The 22,870-nt window shown below is 40.8% G+C and overlaps 1 protein-coding gene across 2 annotated transcripts in view; it reads left to right on the forward strand.

Annotated features, from left to right (window-relative positions):
* The first annotated feature begins 5,906 nt into the window (after window positions 1-5,906).
* Window positions 5,907-22,870, forward strand: part of LOC115152130 (leucine-rich repeat-containing protein 4C) — a 189,225-nt gene continuing 172,261 nt past the window's right edge. The window contains exon 1 of one of the 2 annotated variants that reach the window (XM_029696670.1): window positions 5,907-6,217. The gene's annotated coding sequence lies outside the window, so the exon portion shown is untranslated. Of the gene's footprint in view, window positions 6,218-15,096; window positions 16,779-22,870 lie in introns of those variants that run through there. The other variant, XM_029696669.1, reaches the window with a different exon arrangement.

The following is a 22,870-nucleotide window of genomic DNA, read 5'->3' on the forward strand; positions in this document are numbered from 1 at the left end:
TCGTCGCCTGGTGACGAAGAAGCGGACCAAAACGCAGCTGGGAGCGAACACATGTTTATTGAACACACTGGAATTAAACATGTACACAGAATCAAGAAAACTGTCGATACGTTACGTGCTCAAAACAAAGAGACAACAACCCACAAACATCGTGGGGGAAAAGGAACTTAAATGTGATTCCCAATCAGACTTCACAAGCGACAGCTGTCTGATTGGGAAATCACCCCCGAGCCCAACATAGAAATAAAACACAAAGAAAGGCTATAACCAAAACATAGAAAATAAACCATAGAAATGCCACACCCTGACCAAAATAGCAGAGTTCACCTGGTCAGGGCGTGACAATAACAGCATTTTTGGCAGTTAAAGGTTGTGTTCCCCTGGTTGCGTGCCACGTCATCAACTGTGCGGTCAGGCACTAGATTTCTGTAGCATATTATGGGGTTAACTGACACTTAAAATAACTATCCAGGCTTTGTAAGATCTGGCATGTGTCAGCAACTTCTGAGCATAGGAACAACACAACAACAAAACATGATTTAGGAAAAACAATCTATTAATATGGTTTCTGAACACTATAATTTGTTTGCGAGCATGATAGCTGTAATTTTTGTTTTTGGTTGACGCAGCTTGTTTGCTATTAGGCAATCAGCTTTCTCAACGAGTTCGAAGCACATGAATGCACACAGCTCCTTGAACCCCAGTTTACAAGTAGTATTTTCCGGGGTTTCCCACTTCTTATGAACGCAGCATTATAAGTTTACCTCAAAGCATAAATCAGTACAATGGATTTGACAAAATAGCTTGTAATTTTTTAAATAGTGATTTGGAAAAGTTATCTACTCCGATAAACTAATGCAATTGAAAGGTTGCAACACACTCTTAAAAGGAGGGGAAATAATGCATTAACTCTTTACTGTAGCTAATGATCATTTCTAAATGATAATGCAATTGAGTATTGACATGATTCTGAAAAAATGTATTAAGGTCTACAAATTTGACTGAGAAAAAGCTTACAGTGCATTCGGAAAGTATTCATACCCTTTGACTTTTTTCACATTGTGTTACGCTACAGTCTTATTCTGGATTAAATAAAACAATGTCCTCGTCAATCTACACACAATACCCCATCACGACAAAGCGAAAACAGCTTTTTTGAAATTTTTGCAAATGTATAAAAAATCTAAAACAAAAACACCTTATTTACGTAAGTATTCAGACCCTTTGCTAGGAGAATCGAAATTGAGCTCAGATGCATCCTGTTTCCATTGATCGTCCTTGAGATGTTTCTACAACTTGATTGGAGTCCACCTGCGGTAAATTCAATTGATTGGACATGATTTGGAAAGGCACACTCCCGTCCATATAAGGTCCCACAGTTGACAATGCGTATCAGAGCAAAAACCAAGCCATGAGGTCGAAGGACTTGTCCGTAGAGCTCAGAGATAGGATTGTGTCGAGGCACAGATATGGGGAAAGGTACCAAAGAATGTCTGCATCATTGAAGGTCCCCAAGTACGCAGTGGCCTCCATCATTCTTAAATGGAAGAAGTTTGAAACCACCAAGACTCTTCCTAGAGCTGGCCGCCCGGCCAAACTGAGCAATCGGAGGAGAAGGGCCTTGGTCAGGGAGGTGACCAAGAAGCCGAAAGAACTCCAGAGTTCCTCTGTGGAGATGGGAGAACTTTCCAGAAGGACAACCATCAGTGCAGCACTCCACCAATCAGGCCTTTATGGTAGAGTGGACAGACAGAAGCCGCTCCTTAGTTAAAGGCACATGACAGCCCACTTGGAGTTGCCAAAAGGCACCTAAAGACTCTCAAACAATGATAAATAAGACTGTCTGGTCTAAGGAAACCAAGATTGAACTCTATGGCCTGAATGCCAAGCGTCATATGTGGAGGAAATCAGGCACCATCCTTACAGTGTAGCCTGGTGGTGGCAGCATCATTCTGTGGGGATGTTTTTCAGCAGCAGGGATTGGCAGACTAGTCAGGATCAAGGGAAAGTTGAACGGAGCAAAGTACAGAGAGATCCTTGATTAAAACCTGCTCCAGAGCGCTCAGGACCTCAGACTGGGGCGAAGGTTCACCTTCCAACAGGACAATGACCCTAAGCACACAGCCAAGACAATGCAGGAGTGGCTTCAGGACAATTCTCTGAATGTCCTTGAGTGGCCCAGCCAGAGCCTGGACTTGAACCTGATCAAACATCTTTGGAGAGATCTGAAAATAGCTGTGCAGCAACACTCCCCAGCCATCCTTACAGAGCTTGAGAGGATCTGCAGAAAAGAATGGGAGGAACTCCCCAAATACAGGTGTGGCAAGCGTGTAGCGTCATACCCAAAAGGACTCAAGGCTGTAATCGCTGCCAAAGGTGCTTCAACAAAGTACTGAGTAAAGGGTCTGAAAACTTTTTTTTAATCATTTGCACAAATTTTTTAAAAGCTGGTTTTGCTTTGTCATTATGGGGTATTCTGTGGAGATGGATGAGGGAGAACAACTATTTAATCAATTTTAGAATAAGGCTGTAATGTAACAAAATGTTGAAAAAGTCAAGGGTTCTGAATACTTTCCGAATGCACTGTATGTAAGCACAGAAAATACTGTAGCCTACAAATCAACGATCCAAATAGCCAAGTCTTTGTTTCCAAGTAAGTGTGCATTGTTTCCTTTATGTAGGTGTGGGCTCAAAACACCATTCATGTATTGTTTATCGACATAGCACAATATACAAACGTTTGCTAAAAATATTTTTTTAAATCCAGTGATGAGGCAGTCCTACAATAATGATAAGCATTGGAAGGAATTATCTACATTTTCATTTTGATTGACTGTTTGTACAGAAATTCAGTAGCTTCAGCTTCAATTTAAGGAAATGTTTACTATCACACTGATTTTGAAAAAGTACAGGGATTAGCTGAGTTGTGGAACTATGGAATTTTGAACAAGGATATAACAAGGACCTTCTCAGTGAGGCAGACACAGCAAATAGCTCCGGTTGAAAAGTAGTTGCAATTCAGTATTATTGTGGTTACAGAACTGCTAAAATAGCACCCGGTTTCCACTCTGCACTTTCCACTTTGCGTCTGTTCCCACTCCACACAAATATTTTTCTGGCACAAGGTTGTGTTTACCCGACCTACTCTATGCCTCTCCCAAGCAGAAATGCAGGGTTCTAATATAGATTTTTTATTTATACTGTGAGTGGCCAGAGATCAAGTGTCTTTCTGCCAGCAGCTTTTTTCTCTGGCAATTTAGCTAGTGATGCAGCTCTTAAACTGATGCTAAAAGAGAAATGACTAAAAGCTATCTCTGCATTTCATGCTATGCACTGGACAATGTCCATGGCATTTCAGGGAGAGCTTGAGCCCTCAGCCTAGACTTCAATAATATCTCCCACATATGCAAACTTCACAGCTGTAATGTGTTTTTTATTTGACTGATGATTATTACTACAGGGGGGTTTTGTAGGATGTGTTGATGTTATTGGCCACTGTCTTTTTGATACAGTATTTTCACAAGAAACTATTGGCAATATATTGGCAATGACAGAGCTTTTGAATAGGGCATACGAATGTGCAGTTCATAGACTATTATGAGTTCTGAAATGTAATATCAGTGAAAGGAAGACAAATGAAAGGGAAATATATATTCTATATCTCAATCTCTTTTATTAACAACCAGTGTCATGCACCGTGTCGTGAGCGTCCAGTTGACTTAGAGTTGCCAGACGGTGCTGAGAATAGTCTCTCTCCAGTGCGGAGGAAGGACAGGGTCAAGGGCAGGTGGACTCAACAAAGATGATTTCATATGGCGGGCCAGAGGATCTAGGAGGGACAATGATAACCATTACACACTCACAGCCACAGCACTCCCATACCTAGGTGTCTGGTTAGACTGTAAACTCTCCTTCCAGACTCATATTAAACATCTCCAATCCAAAATCAAATCTAGAATCGGCTTTCTATTTCGCAACAAAGCTTCCTTCACTCACGCCGCCAAACTTACCCTAGTAAAACTGACTATCCTACCGATCCTAGACTTCGGCGATGTCATCTACAAAATAGCTTCCAATACTCTACTCAGCAAACTGGATGCAGTCTATCACAGTGCCATCCGTTTTGTTACCAAATCACCTTATACCACCCACCACTGCGACCTGTATGCTCTAGTCAGCTGGCCCTCGCTACATATTCATCGCCAGACCCACTGGCTCCAGGTCATCTATAAGTCTATGCTTGGTAAAGCTCCACCTTATCTCAATTCACTGGTCACGATAACAACACTCACCCGTAGCACACGTTCCAGCAGGTATATCTCACTGATCATCCCTAAAGCCAACACCTCATTTGGCCGCCTTTCCTTCCAGTTCTCTGCTGCCAGTGACTGGAACGAATTGCAAAAATCGCTGAAGTTGGAGACTTTTATTTCCCTCACCAACTTTAAACATCAGCTATCTGAGCAGCTAACCGATCGCTGCAGCTGTACATAGTCCATCTGTAAATTGCCCACTCAATCTACCTACCTCATTCCCATACTGTTTTTATTTTATTTACTTTTCTGCTCTTTTGCACACCAGTATCTCTGCATGCACATCATCATATGCTCATTTATTACTCCAGTGGTAATCTGCTAAATTGTAATTATTCACTCCTATGGCCTATTTATTGCCTACCTCCTCATGCCTTTTGCACACACTGTATATAGACTTTCTTTTTTCTACTGTATCATTGGCTTGTTTATTGTTTACTCCATGTGTAACTCTGTGTTGTTGTCTGTGTCACACTGCTTTGCTTTATCTTGGCCAGGTCGCAGTTGTAAATGAGAACTTGTTCTCAACTTGCCTACCTGGTTAAATAAAGGTGAAATAAAAAATAAATAACATAAAAAACGAGGTGGTGAAGAACATTGTTGTGACATATGCAATACCATCATGTCATTCCATAGGATGTTCACTAACAATTGATTCCCCGGGCCCTCCGCTGAACACATCTTTAGGACAATAAATGAATGGTCTGCTGGATCCTAACAATATTCCTTTCTATTACATTAAGTCTATAATTTCAAGTATACTCATCCTAAAATAATCCAACATTCAGCAATCAAGAGGCGCTAACTTCCAAAGAATTCCATTATTGCATGGCCTGATAGCTAATTAGCAGGTCAAAACTGTGAAATTTCATCATTTCTATTAGTCAAATTTGATTGGAATGTTGAAAATCCACATGTTCTCAGTTAACATAATTACTGTAGTAAGGTTAGAGTTAAATGACTTTCATGGCCATTCCACTGTGTTTAATGGTTATGTGAAGTCACATTTGGCACCCACTTCATTCTTCACCTCTAGACTAATCCCTCTAAGAAATGTTACCTCGCTCATCATCTGTGGTCCTGGGGAATATATAGTTATGAATGTCATCAGTTGCCAGTCATTGACTCCTTAACTAGACTGTCAAACTACCTTTCTCTGGGAAGGATGAAAGTAATCATGACTTGTGTGATGTCTCTAAGTGGTTTGCCATACCTTTTCAAATGGGAACTCGATCTCTGTCATGTTCTGAACCCCACTCTTCGAATTTGACCCACACATGACTTAGTGTTGTTTCTACATTGAATCAGGAGAGATATTTCTATTCTAGTCACTTCAAGCCAACTCTTGAATATCCTTGGGGTTCTTAGGATGCCAGCAGTAGAAAACTGAATGCATTTTTACGGAAACATGTATTGTAAAGGATGATTCTACAGACTGTCATACTGCAGTAACTCCCGACTTCGCTACTTTCTCAAGGTGTAAATATTGTACTAACTGTATTGCACAGTGTAAGTGTAACCATCGCACAAACACTGACACACACCTCTCAGTACCTCATTAAATGGCATAGCACGCTGTCTCCCATGAGCTTTCAGCTTCAACACATGTCCTCATGAGACAATGCCAATGTTCTTACCAAATGCAGAATCAAACATGCACTCGTCCAAATCATTATCTCTTCTGTAAGGTCTGTTCTTTTGCAAGGCTGTGTTCTTCTCAGAACCATGTATCTTTAATAGTTTCTCTCTTTGTGTTCCATGGCAGGGTCAATGAGGATGGAGGGCTGCTCACTCCACTGCCAACACATCTGAACAGACACTGCTACACAGAGGATAAGAAAGGGTATCGCCATCCATCTCACAGAGGCCACAAATCTGCTCCTCCACTCCTCACGACTGAATAGGTACGCCATTATTTGGAGCGCTGCTTGGTTTTACCACAGTCAGAGACGCAGCCAAGGGAGAAAACAGGCCCAGATCTGAGTTTAGGCCAGATCGAAGTCCTCTGTGATAGGGGATTACAAGGTTTTACTCCATGCTTAAAGAACCGTACCCTGATGTTAAGTCAAGATATAGAGCTTCAGTTTATGTGCTAGTATAGAGCATTAGCGTATCCCCTAACGTTACAAAACCACATGAAAACACGTGGTTTTTGGACACGTGTGAAGTTCATGTGTTTTCCCCTCATGTAAAAAGAATATTACATTTTAATTTCACCACTTCCAGCTACATCTGGTCTCCCGTCCAGGGACCAGCAGCGGGATGCAGGGTGGTATGTTGCTGGAATGAATGTGACAAAACTTGCAACTGCAAAAAAAGGCAGTGAAAGCAAAGGCCAGGTTATTATAGGAAAGAGGAAGGTTTTTCATTTAATTGTGCTATCATCAAAACATTTAAATAATAATTCATCCATTTGCAAAACAAATTGGGGGGTTTTTTTAACATTATTTTCTTGCAATATTTAGTTTTGCTATCAATACTTTTGGGTTTATGTTTTGCTTTCAATATCATTATTTTTGTATGCTATACTAAGAATTGTGTTCTCAACTTCCTTGATATTTAACAGGCATTGACCTTTATACAGCAGAACAATGTCACCATTTGAACAAGATCCATTAACCTGCTCCCAAAAATATTATTCGGTCCACGGTTCCATCAATGTCTTGCAAAATCGTTCCCTTGTCCTGCATTTGGGCTTTTTAGATGTGGTCACCCTAATTCCACCGGTGAAAACATTGCTACTGCAACATGTGAGGAGAATAATATTATTTCAATCTGCAATTCCACATGTAAAAGTGAGATTTTCAAGTGGAGTTTTTTGGTACATGTCAAACGACAAATGTGATTTTCACCAGATTTTTTTTTACGTGAAAATGCAATTTCACATGTACACATGTGAAAGTGAGATTTTCCCAAGTGAATGTTTTTCAAATGTTAAACTGCATATACAATTTTCACATGTGATACTGCAATTCACATGGGAGGGTGAAAACATGTTATTCTGCTCATGTGAAAAGGTGGTGTTAACATGTGAACTCTAAATTTAATACATGTAAATATATATTATGGTTTCACATGTGAAATGTAAGTTCAACATATGATAACATCTGTTTCACATGTGAAAATGTATGGATTTCACATGTTAAACTGCTAAGTTGACCTGTTTTTTGTAAGGGTCTGCTTACTTAATATAATGTCTGAGTGATTTCACCCTTTTCCCTTGTAGGATGGCCCTCAGGTAGCATGACCCTAATTTGAACTCACCATTCAGTAGACATTTAAAACTGAATTTCTATTGTGTTAATCGAACTCGGTTATCTAAAATACTGCAAATACGCACTCTACATATTTTAATTTGATATTAATTGAAAACCAATTCCAGTCTACACATTTCCATTCAGTATTTGTGCATAATTTTGTGTAACATACATACCAAAACACTTCACACAATAGAATGGGTGAATGAATATGAGTGCCCATTACAGACTGAGGAGAAATGGTAGAGAATTACTGGTGGTTTCTCATGCATAACCTCCTTCTCCGGGTTTTTGTTCACCTGCAGAAGAAACAGCTGGCTATGTTTGACTCACAACATCTGAGCACAATACAGGGTGATATATCCTTTGAGAATTGCTTGCCTGGTGCCATTGAGGTTTTTCTGACTGAGGAAGTTGTGATAAATAGGACGGAAGAGCAATATCCCTGAGAGCTGTGCAAAAGGCAATGTTAGAGCCAGGGTTCCATGAGGACAAACCATAATATGCACCACTATATAATTTCAAAACAACTATTCCTCCCCTCATCATCCCAAATGATGAATTCACAAATAGAGGGAACATTTGTTTTATAAGAGACTGTATTGATTAGATTTAATGAGAGTAACTGTTGCTGTGTTGGTTGGTTTTTATTTGTTCCATTGTTCCATTTCATGTCATTTGAGGAAATCAAAAGAATGGGCTGGATCATCATTTTTTTAAGTGGACCCACTTAAAAAAAAAAAAGGTTGAACATTTTAAATAAAAAATAAAAAAATGCCTGAATGGTTGAAAAATTAGTCACATAGTAAAACTGTGTCACATAGTAGTTCCTCTTTATCTCACAGAAGAAAGCTTCCCAGTTTTCTATTTCATTAATTCAAAATACCTACACAAGGCCAAATAACAATTTTTACGCATTTTACGACATGCCCAGCATCTTGAACCACTTGACAAAGTAGACTACACAGTGTGCCCCCACTACCTAGTCCACTTCAGAGCCTCTCTGTTAGTGATGGCATAATGTCACTGGCACAGTGCGGAACAGGGTACAGATATGCACTTTCCCTCATTGGAAGTATCAAATGTAATCTTCCAATTAGTGAACACTTCCCTAAAAATGGAGTTGACTCCAGTCCCCTAATACATGCACATTGTATAAGTGCAAACTCTGTTTCAGTTCAGTGCCATTCTTTAACTCCACTTATAATGAATGACTTCTTCTTGATGGAGACTTATACATGCTCCATGCATGCATTCAAGTACCAAGTGATTGCATATCATCAGGAGTTGTCAGTCCAACATTATGTGGGCAACATAGTGATTGTACTAAGATGAGATTGCTGTGTTTTTTATGTGTATTCTCCTGTTTGTTACTAATGGTAGTGCTTCCGCCTGTGGGCCTGCTGCTACTGCTGCTGCTGAGGATGAATAATAAGGATGAATGTGATGATAGTGATTATGGTTATCATGATCATCATACATCCTGTCATCCGTCACTTTACATTATACTGCCCTTCTCCTTTCTCCTTACTGCAGCCAAAATCCAATAACCCTGCCAGTCATTAAGCCCTCCTTTACCTATCATATAGTGAAATTGAAGCAAGGCGGAGGATGTTATTAGGGTGGGCCCGGCTTTAAATTATTTAAATGTGGCCAGATGAAGGGGTGGAATAGAGGAATCAAGGCATCGACGGGTGGCTACTGGCAGTGAGTTAAGAATTAGGAGTGTGCTGCTGCTCTTCGATCATGAGCCCTTTGGGCCAAAATAATCCTTGGATGACGAGTACAGTGAGAGATAAGTGTGGATCAAAGTGGAGATAAAACAGGATGGCAAATACATTGATGCGCCTAATTATAAATGCTTTGAAATTTGCTGAACCCCTATAAATCGCAAAGATGCCGTTGTTTGTGGGGATTTTACTCATTGAGTTTTCCACTATTTTGTATGGCAACATGTTTTTCCCCGCTCTGGGGAAGTACAGTGCATACAATATGTATCACCAGAGTCCTTGTTGTGCTGCTAGCTAATATTAGGTTGGAGGAACTAAAAGCATTACTATAGCAGACAAGAGGAGCTGTCAAATGCTACCTTTCTCAACAACTGTGGCTTAACATTTACTGTTAGATTTACTGTTAGACAAGGCAGTGAAAACAAAGTGAAACAAAGGATGATAGATCAAAGAGAGAAAAACAGAGAGAGGAGATGAGTGAGAGAGGTATGCCCCTCACCACTGAAATCCCAGCTGCCACCAGGCCTGCTGGAGCAAATTTGAAGCCAATGACGAGTGGCACTTTCAGAGACACAAATTCAGGCTCTTGCCTCTCAACAGATGCCTCTTCATGTCCCACATTATTCTATTTGTCTCCGAGTCCCAGGAGGAATAGAGAAGTGGCGCTACTGCATAACCTCCAAAAACAACCCCATAAATAATGAGAGCAAAGAACGTCGACTCCAGCAGCAATTTTTAGAGCCATTCAAGGGTGTTGTTTTGGAGGGAGATGTGGAAGTGGGGCAAGTCAAGAGATGCACATACTCTGTTAGAGCCATGTCCAGTACGTGCTTCTGTACCAAGCATTTTCCTGTTTGCTGTGGCTTGCCTCATATTATTGTGCAGGTTAATCTTAGATTAAGGTCCCGCCTGACCATGAAACCAATTTTGTCAAAACAGACATGACATCATCGACAACAGTAATTTGAGCAATGTTCAAGTGAAGAGAGTCAGCTAGACCTACAGAGACATGGAATGAACAATAATTTCATGATTATTTTTCCTTTAGTATATATCTTCTTTAATAATGCTAGCTTATACTGTCTGGCATCACGTAACAATAATCACACAGCTGGAAGTTTGTATACTTTGATCTCTCTTAATGGGAACTCAATATCATCCCCATATTTTGTAAAATTTTCTTCCACCAAAAGAGGATGTTGAGCAGAGCAGATAAAGCTGAGCAATGTGTAGCACATTGCTTTTGATCGTTGACTGAATCATATGTGATATCCCCACCATGATTATTACATTATCTAATTCTAACATCCCAACACATGTTTTATTCAAGGCCTGACAATGCAATAGTCCCAGGGAGAGGAAGAGGGCTATGCGCCTTAAGCACTTTCTGAATACTGTCTTACTGTGATCATCTTCTTCCCTGTCATAACAATGTATTTTCTGAGCTGACTATCTAAAGGGACAATAAATAATGTGCGGCAGCGGTAAAAATTAAAATTTCCAGCCAACGCAGATGTTTAGTGTAATTCAATTAGCCTATATGTCATTGATGTGTTTACTGTACTGCCTGTATGTGTCTTACCCTTTTCTTAGCATGGTACAGTATGATCAATAATACATATACTAAGATTCAATAACATAACAGTAAACCTACTTAAAGTTAATCTTGGCTTTGTGTATTTCACCTAACCTGAAACTATAATGTTACTTTTGTAGACACTTTACACTCATTCTGAGTATCCTAATATCCTAACATACACCAACACATCCTAACACACGCCAACACAGTCTTGAAGAAGGCACGACAACACCTCTTCCCCCTCAGGAGACTGAATTGATTCGGCATGGGTCCTCAAATCCTCAAAAAGTTCTACAACTGCACCACTGAGAGCATCTTGACTGGTTGCCTCGCCGCTTGGTATGGCAACTGCCTGGCATCCGACTGCAAGGCGCTACAGAGGGTAGTGTGTACGGAACCAGTACATCACTTGGGCCGAGCTCCCTGCCATCCAGGACTTTTATACCAGGCAGTGTCAGAGGAAGGACCTAAAATTGGCAAAGACTCCAGCCACCCAAGTCATAGACTGTTATCTCTGCTACCGCACGGCAAGTGGTACCGATGCACCAAGTCTGGAACCAACAGGACCCTGAACAGCTTCTACCCCCCACTTTATTCTTACCTATATGTACATACAGTATCTACCTCATACCCGTGCACATCGACTCAGTACTGGTACCCCGTGTATAGAGCCAAGTTATTGTTACTCATTGTGTATTTATTCAATATTATTATATTTTTTTTATCTTTTCTCTCTCTGCATCATTGGGAAGGGCCCGTAAGTAAGCATTTCACTGTTAGTCTACACCTGTTGTTTACAAAGTATGTGACAAAATACAATTTGATTTGAATTGTATTTGATTCTAATGATGATCCCAAGGGAGCGGGTCTTGCCCTTTCAGAGTACAAGGACACATAGTTCACAGAAATAAGACAAGACCCCTTTTAGAAGTGGTCACCAGAGAATCACAGGAGAGTAGTAAAATGAAAGCCTTAAATCCGAACTATTAGGCATGGCTGTTATAACATGACTGTTATTATTGCAGAGTGCTCAATGAAAGTGAATTGAAAAATACATGTGAACACCATGAATCTGCTGTGCGGGGGCAAGGGAGAGATTATTGGAAAAGGTTACTACTTTGCCTCGGTGGAGAGTGGCTGGCTGTAGCTGTGTGCAATTGTAATAGGTTACATTTGCACAGTCATTCTGAGAGAATGAATGTGCAGTATATGTGTGTGGAGGGTTGAGAAAGACAGTGAGAGTGAGAGAGACCCTTTAATGTCAAACAATTAAAATGACTCAATCATAGGCAAAGAATGCAGGATGGCAGCAGTGTACGTTGAGAGATGAATGGTCAACAACTGGAGGCATGATGACAGTTATGAAGACTGATGAATGATGCAACACTTTCACCGTTGAGGGAGATGTGATGAAACGTTGACAGCTGGACAGACCTTGGTCTGGCATTTTAAAAGGACCAGGCAAGTGAAATGTCTCATCAACTCTCATATAAGCAAATAGTTATATCCATATTATAATGTCCAGTTTTAGCACAATTCTAGTCAGCATATACAGTTGAAGTCGGAAGTTTACATACACTTAGGTTGGAGTCATTAAAACTAGTTTTTCAACCACTCCACACATGTTCTTGTTAACAAACTATAGTTTTGGAAAGTTGGTTAGGACATCTGCTTTGTGCATGACACAAGTCATTTTTCCAACAATTGTTTATAGACAGATTATTTCACGTATAATTCACTGTATCACAATTCCAGTGGTTCAGAAGTTTACATACACTAAGTTGACTGCACCTTTAACACAGCTTGGAAAAATTCCAGAAAATGATGTCATGGCATTAGAAGCTTCTGATAGGCTGATTGACATCATTTGAGTCAATTGGAGGTGTACCTGTGGATGTATTTCAAGGCCTACCTTCAAACACAGTGCCTCTTTGTTTGACATCATGGGAAAATCAAAAGAAATCAGCCAAGATAATTGTAGTCCTCCACAAGTCTGGTTCATCCTTGGGAGCAATTTCCAAATGCCTGAAGGTACCTCGTTCATCTGTAAAAACAATAGTACGCAAGTATAAACACCATGGGACCACACAGCCGTCATACTGCTCAGGAAGGAGACGCGTTCTGTCTCCTAGAGATAAACGTACTTAGATGCGAAAAGTGCAAATCAATCCCAGAACAACAGCAAAAGACCTTGTGAAGATGCTGGAGGAAACAGGTACAAAAGTATCTATATCCACAGTAAAACGGGTCGTGTATCGACATAACCTGAAAGGCCACTCAGCAAGGAAGAAGCCACTGCTCCAAAACCTCCATAAAAAAGCCAGACTACGGTTTGCAACTGCACATGGTCACAAAGATCATACTTTTTGGAGCAATGTCCTCTGGTCTGATAAAACAAAAATGGAACTGTTTGGCCATAATGACCATTGTTATGTTTGGAGGAAAAAGGGGGAGGCTTGCAAGCCGAAGAACACCATCCCAACCGTGAAGCATGGGGGTGGCAGCATCATGTTGTGGGGGTGCTTTGCTGCAGGAGGGCATGGTGCACTTCACAAAATAGACGGCATCATAAGGAAGGAAAATTATGTGGATATAATCAGGAGGAATGTGCCAAAATTCACCCAACTTATTGTGGGAAGCTTGTGGAAGGCTACACGAAATGTTTGACCCAAGTTAAACAATCTAAAGGCAATGCTACCAAATTCTAATTGAGTGTATGTAAACTTCTGACCCACTGGGAATGTGATGAAAGAAATAAATGCTGAAATAAATAATTCTCTCTACTATTATTCTGACATTTCACATTCTTAAAATAAAGTGGTGATCCTAACTGACCCAAGACAGGGACATTTTTACTAGGATTAAATGTCAGGAATTGTGAAAAACTGAGTTGAAATGTATTTGGCTAAGCTGTATGCAAACTTCCGACTTCAACTGTACTGTATGCCACTCACTGCTGCTTATTGTTGCCTCTGTCAAACTATCATATTCAGTTTATTGTTTAAGTAGTCCTATGTGTAGCAGAGGTAGTTCGGTGGGCTACAGTCACATGATGAGTAATCTTGTCTGAGACCTGAGGACTCATAGCAAATGCATATTTTATACAATCATATAAAGCAATCCCAGAGGACCTAGACTACTTTCAGTATTATCAGATGATTAGATTTTGGATTTATTTTTTTACCTTCATTTAACTAGGCGAGCCAGTTAAGAACAAATTCTTATTTTCAATGACCGACCTAGGAACAATGGGTTAACTGCCGTGTTCAGGGGCAGAACAAAAGATTTGAACCTTGTCAGCTCAGGGATTTGATCTTGCAACCTTTCAATCACTAGTCCAACGCTCTAACAACTGGGCTACGCTGCCGCCCCAATATTGTATCATAATTGCCATACATGTTAGACAATTATCTAGGCCTTCTGTTTGAGCTGCACTTTGTTGACTGTAATTCCATTCTAGTGTTGAGAAATCACCCTGACACAGCAATTAGCTAGTACCACGGATTGGCCTCTTTCACTGCCTGATGATGAAGTGCATAATATTGAGTGAACTAGACAAAAGCGCTGGTTAACAGTCATTGCAATGATGATTTCTTATAATTCAGTACCTTAGTTCCCCGTTCATTGAATGTTTCCAAACAGTTGCGCATCCCAATGTGAATGGAATTGTAGACGCACTGAGGCCCAAATTATGGACTGTCTATTCAAGTGTAGCTAGCTGGTCAGATGCCTCAAATATTGTGAGTGTGTTAGTTTTGATGACTCCACTTTGCTGAATTATGTTTGCTAAAATGGGTTTGATCTTGAGTCGTGTCTGTTTGCATAATATGCACTAATATTGCTATAACCATGCAGGACATTCAGATGGCGAAATTCTTGCTTCCAAAAATGGACCCGTAGTCTACCCGGCTGCCCGTGGCTCTGATGGTGTCATAGAGGGGGAGGGGGAGTCGGTAGGTGGCAGTCGTGTCCCATCTCCCTCCCTCCTTCCCTCTCTCTTGCTCTCTAACACACACACACACACACACACACACAAATTCCTAAGTCTTACACGCACTGGAGCACAAGCGCGTTTACACGCACCCATATTACCCCCAGACGCATCGCTCCTTATGACATCAACTGATAATGCAATTGACCAATCAGGGGGTAGATGATGGCAGGAAACGTGATAATTGTATTTCACCCATCAAAAGTAAGAACGGGTGCGAGGGGAAAATATAGGGGGACGCCACACATGAATGCGCTTTAAAGGAGATATGTTGAACCAGTATAGAGGGAGTATTTCTGGCATTAACTGCAGCATCCGCGCCTCTGATAGCAGCATCAATCCACCAGCACTGACTGGCGGAATACTGATGGTCTTGTTCTGAGTTAGGGAGGAAGCCAGTCCGGTGTGGGTGTGAGGCTGTCATCTCGCTGCAATTTAAGAAAAAAATACTTCCCAGCACTGCCCACTGTCTAGTGTCTAGCTCCGAACTTGAGCATGCAAATGATTTATATGAGCGTTCACAAATGCATTGCGTATTTGAATTTGAGGTTGGAGTTTGGTGGATGTAAACGTATTCTTAGCCTGGTGATTTGTGGTCAGTATTGCCCATCACCTTAAACGCGCAATTTGAGTTGCTGAGGAGCGCGCGCCGAGGATCATCACCAGGTGGATCTTCGTTTCCTCTTGTGAGATATCAGTGAATTGGCTGTACTGGGGAGTCTCTGAGATGTGTATAGAGCCTGAGCGCAGAGAGAGGAGTCGATGATTGCTGTGGATGAAAACTGACAGGTGTAGCTTGTGGAACAAACGGCTCTCGAGATGCGATGAGAAGTCGGGACACGAAACCTTTGGAACTATAAGAATACTATAGCGTATGCTATGACATTTTGCATTTGATTGAAGAGTCACAGATCAAGGAAGGATGTTTTCGTGGTGAACAAGGCTTTAACGAATCTATGCGGTCTTTATAGGCTCCTTCTATAAGGAGACCTGCTGGATTTCCCACCTGACGCGCAGCAGTAGTTCCTACATCAAACATACAGTAGCCTATGGAAATCGATAGAGGAATCTATCAGAAGACAAAGATAAGCCTGACGACTTAATCATTCTTCGCCTCATCCACCTGACGAATTCTTATGCTAGCATCTCCGAGATCCAATCCAACGACAATCAATACGGAGGCAAAGAGAAATAACAATATTGAAATCCGCACTGGGTTGTGAGTTGAAATCTAATCAGATTCCTGGGGGGTTGCAAAGTAGCAAGGGACTGAAGAGGGAGAAAAAAGTTCTAGCTAAAAGTGTGACACCGGAATGACAACCATCAGCCACTTCATGTTTGCTCAATATGTGGATGAGCCGTAGATTATGACGAGGTTTCAGGATGTTATCAATCTGGGGGTCCACGGCTGCGTGAGACTGTGTCGTTAGTAGTCTGGCTCTGAAGAGGTTGGTTGTTTGTTTTATTGAAAATTAAAACATGAAGGGTGGATCTGGGAAGAGTTCAGATTTCTCCTAAATTCCTCACTGATAAACGAAATGGCACCGGACTGTGACAGATATATATATCGCTCTGCATTTAACCATTAGTTTCAACGGTGGCACTTGTGGGTGCCTTCGTATATTTGCGTATTGAAACATTTGAATGGGGGATGGATAAATTGACTCTATTGTTGTTGTGCAAGTCCGAACACTCAACCGATTGAAACTAATTGATGGATTAAACGCTACATCGTTTACAATGTGGGGACCGGATAAACTGTGTGAAAGTATCACAACGGAGTCTGACAAATTGCTTGAGAATTGCGGATGTAGCCTATTTTCGATGCAGTTTTCGAGGGCAAGGAGCTGAAGAGGGAACTGTCCTTGTTTGAATCATATCTGCTAACATCAGCATCTTTGGTGACAAGTAAGTTATATGTGTTTATTTGTTTAATTGAATTGATTCCTAAATGGCACCGACACCTTGCCCACAGTGTTTTACGGTTCTAGCTGAAGTCTATTGGTAACCTTATAGACTATTTCAAATCAGTGTTCCTTTGCTGCTCTATCCCACTTTGCCTTATTGTCTTACTACAAGAAACCAATAGCACTTCATCAACGAGGGCATAGCCTGAAAGCTTCATCTGACGTCATCGGACAAAACAGCTCATTTTTGTGTGATGTGATGAATGGACCATTCGATTTGGCGTGTGTGTGCGTGTGTGGAGGGCGCATAGAACTGCTTGTCGATTCAGCCTTTATTTTACTAACCTTGAAGATAAAGACTGCAATATCTGTTCATGCGATGCTGATATGATGCTGACAGGCTACTGATCATAATGTGTGAAGCGGCTGGTTGACTCCGTCGTAGTGGTGATGCAGTCTGTTGCAGCATCCCATGCTGTATTCGGACCGTTGCACTTCAGCATCTATACCTAAGGCCTAATAACATCCAGAATGTTTAATATTTTTTGCCGATTAGAATATTTACGGTAGGAAGCCCACCAAAGCTATTTGCAGAGCACATTGCAGTGCAATGGACTTTAAACTGTTGTATTTCTAAGGCTCACCGCATGCGCCCTGGAGAAAAGCCCAACATATGAGCACCGCCATATATTTCAAAATTATGTTGCAAGAACACTATAGGGCTGCAGCTTATGCACTTTAATTTAGACCTAACCATGGAGGTGTAATGTCTTTTTTAATGCTGAGGTGCTGCGCTCTAATGTATGCTCGAGTAAAGACTAGTTGGCTCGCTTTTGCCGACCGCGTTGCAGTTCGCTCAGTGCTGGCATTGAGGGAGCTGAAATTACAAGCTTTGTCTGCTCCTTGAGGCCGCTATGCAGTCTGTTGGCAAGAAAGAAAGTAGCATAATGTGTGGTATACACTGTGTACAAAACATTAACAACACCTGCTCTTTCCATGACATAGACTGACCAGGTGAATCCAGGTGAAAGTTATGATCCCTTATTGAAGTCTCTTGTTAAATCCACTTCAATCAGTGTAGATAAAGGGGAGGAGACAGGTTAATTCCTTAGAGTCTAAGACGTTGCGGGGGGGTACTAAACTGACATGTTGAATTGTTTGTAGATGGTCATACTATGGATCATTCGGCTATTTGACTTTGAATTTTAGGACAAATTTAGTTCTAAAAACAATATTTATTTTGGCCTTTTCTACTAAAGCCCGTAGATACGCATTGGATAACACATTCATAAATTGAAAAAAGGACGGTTTAATGAGAAACACAGTTTTGAAGTGTATGTCCTAAATGTAGGAGATTTAAAAAAAACTCTAGAAATAGATTTATTTTTTACACATTTAACCTCCCTTTTTTTGGAGGGGGGGGGGGTAGGAACAAAATTACCTTCATATTTCCATTAGTTTTTTTAAACCAGTATTTTTTTTAAACCGGTATTCTGGTGACACTTGTGGGGGTTGTAGCAAAACGGAGAACACCATTGTGTTCCTGAGAATCGCTCCTTTCCACAGTGGGGTCCCATTAGTTTGTAGCCCAAACAGTTCCGATGCTACCAGACAGACGTTGGCCCATCAACAGTACCAACTTCAGACGAGTCTCCTGACATTTGTGGGGGTCATAGCGCAAAACTGAGTGTGTAGGTCAAACCGTTCGGAGGCTACAGACGTTTTTGTGAGAAGCCCAATTTCCGTGATGTCTCATGGTCTGACAAAAATCGCTCTAGCTCTTCCACCTTTCACTGCAGATGCGGAAGTGTGATACTCCCCCCCCCCCCAAAAGTATATCTCTAGCTTAAACTGACAGATTTTGATGGGGATTCTTTTATGTCTCAAAACAAATGTAAATGTTTAATTACTCTGCCATTTTTAAAGTAGTGTCCCCCTCGTCCTTGACTTTTCCGAAATAAGTCTATATAACACTGTTGTTATTAGAATCTAAATATCACAAACAGAATTGGAGTTATAACCAGTTTTAGAAGGGGATGTAATTGCTTGAATGATTTTCCCCAGTCTGCTCCGCTCCTTCTCCCATAGTTGAATGTGACATTCCCAGTTGATAAACACCCCGATAATTGCCTCGAAACTGTACCTAAACTATACTGAAACTAATTTCACACATATACTGATACACCAGAATAAATAATTAAGTATAGTATGATGGGGAGAAAAGGGGAGAATGGGTGAGTTGATGAGTGAGGGGAAGCGAACAATGCATAATTATGTAATCATCAATTGTGAATGAAGAACAGGGTGGGTATTTCTATTGTATTCATCTATTCTAATTATAATCTCAAAACGGTGTAGCCGATATCAGTCCACCGAATCTAAGCAGATGTATTTGTCTACTTTAGGCCTACTTGGAGTAGGCTACACAGTGAGAGCGTGCATCATTTACAATGGCAAGACCAAGACGAATGGATACACATGCTGCGTAAGCGTTGTTACAAGATCTGAATGAAAACGACTCAAATGGCGGGGAAGAAATGGATCATGACATATCTATTATTCTGATTCATGCTGAACGGCTTTCCATATCTGGGAAAGGATCAATATCGGACAGCAGGTGAGCGAGTGTCGGATAATGGCTGTGCTAGGTGAAATGAGGAACTCGCCGCTGGCCTGTTGCTATGTTCTACAACATGCTTGACTTGGCTGCTATCAACGCATGTGTTTTTCAAGCAGTGCATGAACAACACCCATGAGCAGAAGAGACTGCATCATGAGTCTGGCACATGGGCTACGTGAGAGACATATGAGGGCCAAGGCAGCAGCAAAGATTCCACGTGAGCTATTGTGCGAGCCAAATTGCGCACAGCTACCAGGATGGAGAAGCTGCAAGGTGGGCAGATGCAATCGGAACAGAAACCGGACACCTGTTTCAGCTCCAAGTCACTTGTTTGTTGGAAGTGTTGAAATCAAGTGAAAGTGACAAAGATTTGTTGTGACTGCTAGGACAAGGGATAACAGCATAATGAAATTAATTAGTGTGTGAAGACGCACACCATACTGCAATCACAATCAACACTTATATTCATTGTGTCATTATTGCTTTTTGTTGATTTTCACTATTCACAAGCATGCTTGGCGCCTATACTGATATTTAGGCTACTGATATTTTCTTCATTCAATCAATCAAATGTATTTATAAAGCCCTTTTTACATCTGTAGATGTCACAAAGTGCTATACAGAATCCCAGCCAAAAACCCCAAACAGCAAGCAATGCAGATGTTGAAGCATGGTGGCATCTACAGATGTAAAAAGGGCTCGGAAAAACTCCCTGGAAAGGCAAGAACCTAGGAAGAAACCTAGAGCTGAACCAGGCTCTGAGAGGTGTCCAGTCCTCTTCTGGCTGTGCCGGGTGGAGATTCTAAGAGTACATGGCCATTTAAGGCCAAATTGATCTTCAAGATGTTCAAAACGTCATAGATGACCAGCAGGGTCAAATAATAATTGACCGCGTGTCTTGCGGTTTGGGTATTTTGTTGTGTTTCAATGCACAATTCATAGTTGTAACAAAGGCACTCCACAAATACAAAATTCTATTTTCAGTGATTTTTCAGTTTTACATATAGCCTACAGTAACATAAATACATGAATAGTGTGTTATGTTCTTTCCAATATTGACATTTGATATTCTAATGTTTCCTAAGACCTTCATAAACACTACCAAATACATTAGCACAAGTTCTAAGCCTGGCCTTTGTAACCTCATTTTTGTGAAAATGGCCTTTGAATATTTTTGGTACCGACTGGAGAGCCCCTTTTGTCTTCACCCATTCAGCATCGTTCACACCCTCTTAACCTTAAGCCCCACTTATCTCTTTAAGGGTTGATCCGAGCGTTCTGTCCTGACAACAGCAGTCAAGCACCCAAGTGATCTTGATCTTAGCTTGCTAGCTACTTCTAGACACAAATGAGAAAACAGCTCCCTGACCATTTTACTCAACCTAGCAGAGCTGGATAGGCTGTTTTAATATTATCCAGAGCGTTGGTGACTGCAACGGTGCTGATGGCAACAAATTACCCTTTTTTTGCCAACGTTAACTGGCACCGGCTATATTCAACGGGTGTTGAGCGTTCCTAAATTCGTCAGTTATTCTGAGCTCTGGCACACTAAGACAAGAGTGCCCTGAAATTGGGGTAGATAGCCAGAGCAAATTTACCAGCTACATCAATCAACAGTTGTCGCAGTAACATTCTATTGAAATGTTTACTTGCATAGTAGAGTCTTTTGTTAATACATGTAGCTAGCTACCAAGGTAAACAATGAACCATAATCCAAACTCATGACATTACTACACTGCATTCATCTGCAGCTAGCTAACCAACCAGGTTTAATGTTAGCTAGCTAACGTTAGGCTAGAACGAGCAAAGCAAATGGCTCTGAAATACAAATAATATTACTACACAGATCATACAAGTAACGTTAGCTAGCAAGCCAGCCAGCTAATGTTAGCTAGCAAGCCAGCCAGCTAATGTTAGCTAGCAAGCCAGCCAGCTAATGTTAGCTAGCTAGCTAACTGTACACTTTAAATTGAAATTAAAATGACTTTCTGTCAAAATTAGAAACGTGTGATATCTGAAAATGTAACTATTTTAGACTTTCTTACCTGTACACATCATGGATAGATGCTTCTCCCTGTCACGGATGCCATGGTTGCCCTTAGTTTGATTGAAGATGGAGAAAACACCTGTTTCCGGATTACATCTCCTTAGCTATCATACTCTAATTCCACTGATTTCAAAACTCGGTCCTCCAGAAACTCATCTTTCGGCATGTCCGACACACTCATTATCTCAGACAATTATGGCTAGCGGGAAGGTTGTTTACTTTTTCTGTGGCTAAACCAACTCGGCTCATAATTTAACAATTTTATTCGTATTTACAGATGGCATAACATTTTGTTATTAACTTCTTGGGGCTATGTGGGACGTTAGCGTGCCCCCCGTGGCGCACCCTATCAACAGCAGGTGCATTTCAAGAGCGGCAAATTTGAAACCAAATAAATGTCAAAATTCAAATTTCTCAAACATACAACTAACTTACAGCCTTTGAAAGATAAACATCTCCTTAATCTAACCACATTGTCCGATTTCAAAAAGGTTTTACGGGGAAAGCATAAAGTTAGGTTATGTTAGGAGAGTACATTGACAATAGCTGTGTGTAATGTATTGTCGATTCAAAGACAGGCGTCACCAAAACCATAAAATCAGCTAAAATTATGCACTAACCTTTTACAATCTCCATCAGATGACACTCCTAGGACATTATGTTAGACAATGCATGCATTTTTAGTTCTATCAAGTTCATATTTATATCTAAAAACAGCGTTTTACTATGGCGTTGATGTTCAGGAAATCGTTTCCCTACAATACCGGCAGTCAAGTCATGACAACAAAATAATTAATTAATATTAGAAAACATTGGTAAAATATTATATTGTCATTCAAAGAATTATAGATTTACATCTCTTGAACGCAATGGACTTGCCAGATTTAAAATTAACCTTACTGGGAAATCACACTTTGCAATAATCTGAGCACTGCGCCAGAAAAATACGCATTGCGATACAGACTAACCGCCATGTTGGAGAGATCTAAAATCGAAAATACTATGTAAATAATCCATTACCTTTGATTCTCTTCATCAGATGTCACTTCCAAAGAATCCCAGGTCCATAACGAATGTAGTTTTGTTCAAAAAAGCTCATCATTTATGTCCAAAAACCTCTGTGTTGTTAGCACATGATCTAAGCCAGCCGGACTTCACTTCACGAACGGAAAAAATATATTTACGTTCGTTCAAACATGTCAAACGTTGTTTCGCATAAATCATTAGGGCCTTTTTTAACCAGAACATGAATAAAATTCAAGGCGGACCATTGGGTTCTCTTTTAAAATGTTTCGGAATGAGAGTACCCAACATGAACTCGCAGGCCAGGTGTCTAATAGGCCATCACCGTTCCAAGGCTCTTATTCGGTCAGATCTCACTGTAGAAGACTCAAAACACTTTGTAAAGGCTGGGGACATCTTGTGG

The sequence above is a fragment of the Salmo trutta genome, chromosome 17 (genome assembly GCF_901001165.1).
Source record: "Salmo trutta chromosome 17, fSalTru1.1, whole genome shotgun sequence".
Lineage (NCBI taxonomy): Eukaryota > Metazoa > Chordata > Actinopteri > Salmoniformes > Salmonidae > Salmo > Salmo trutta.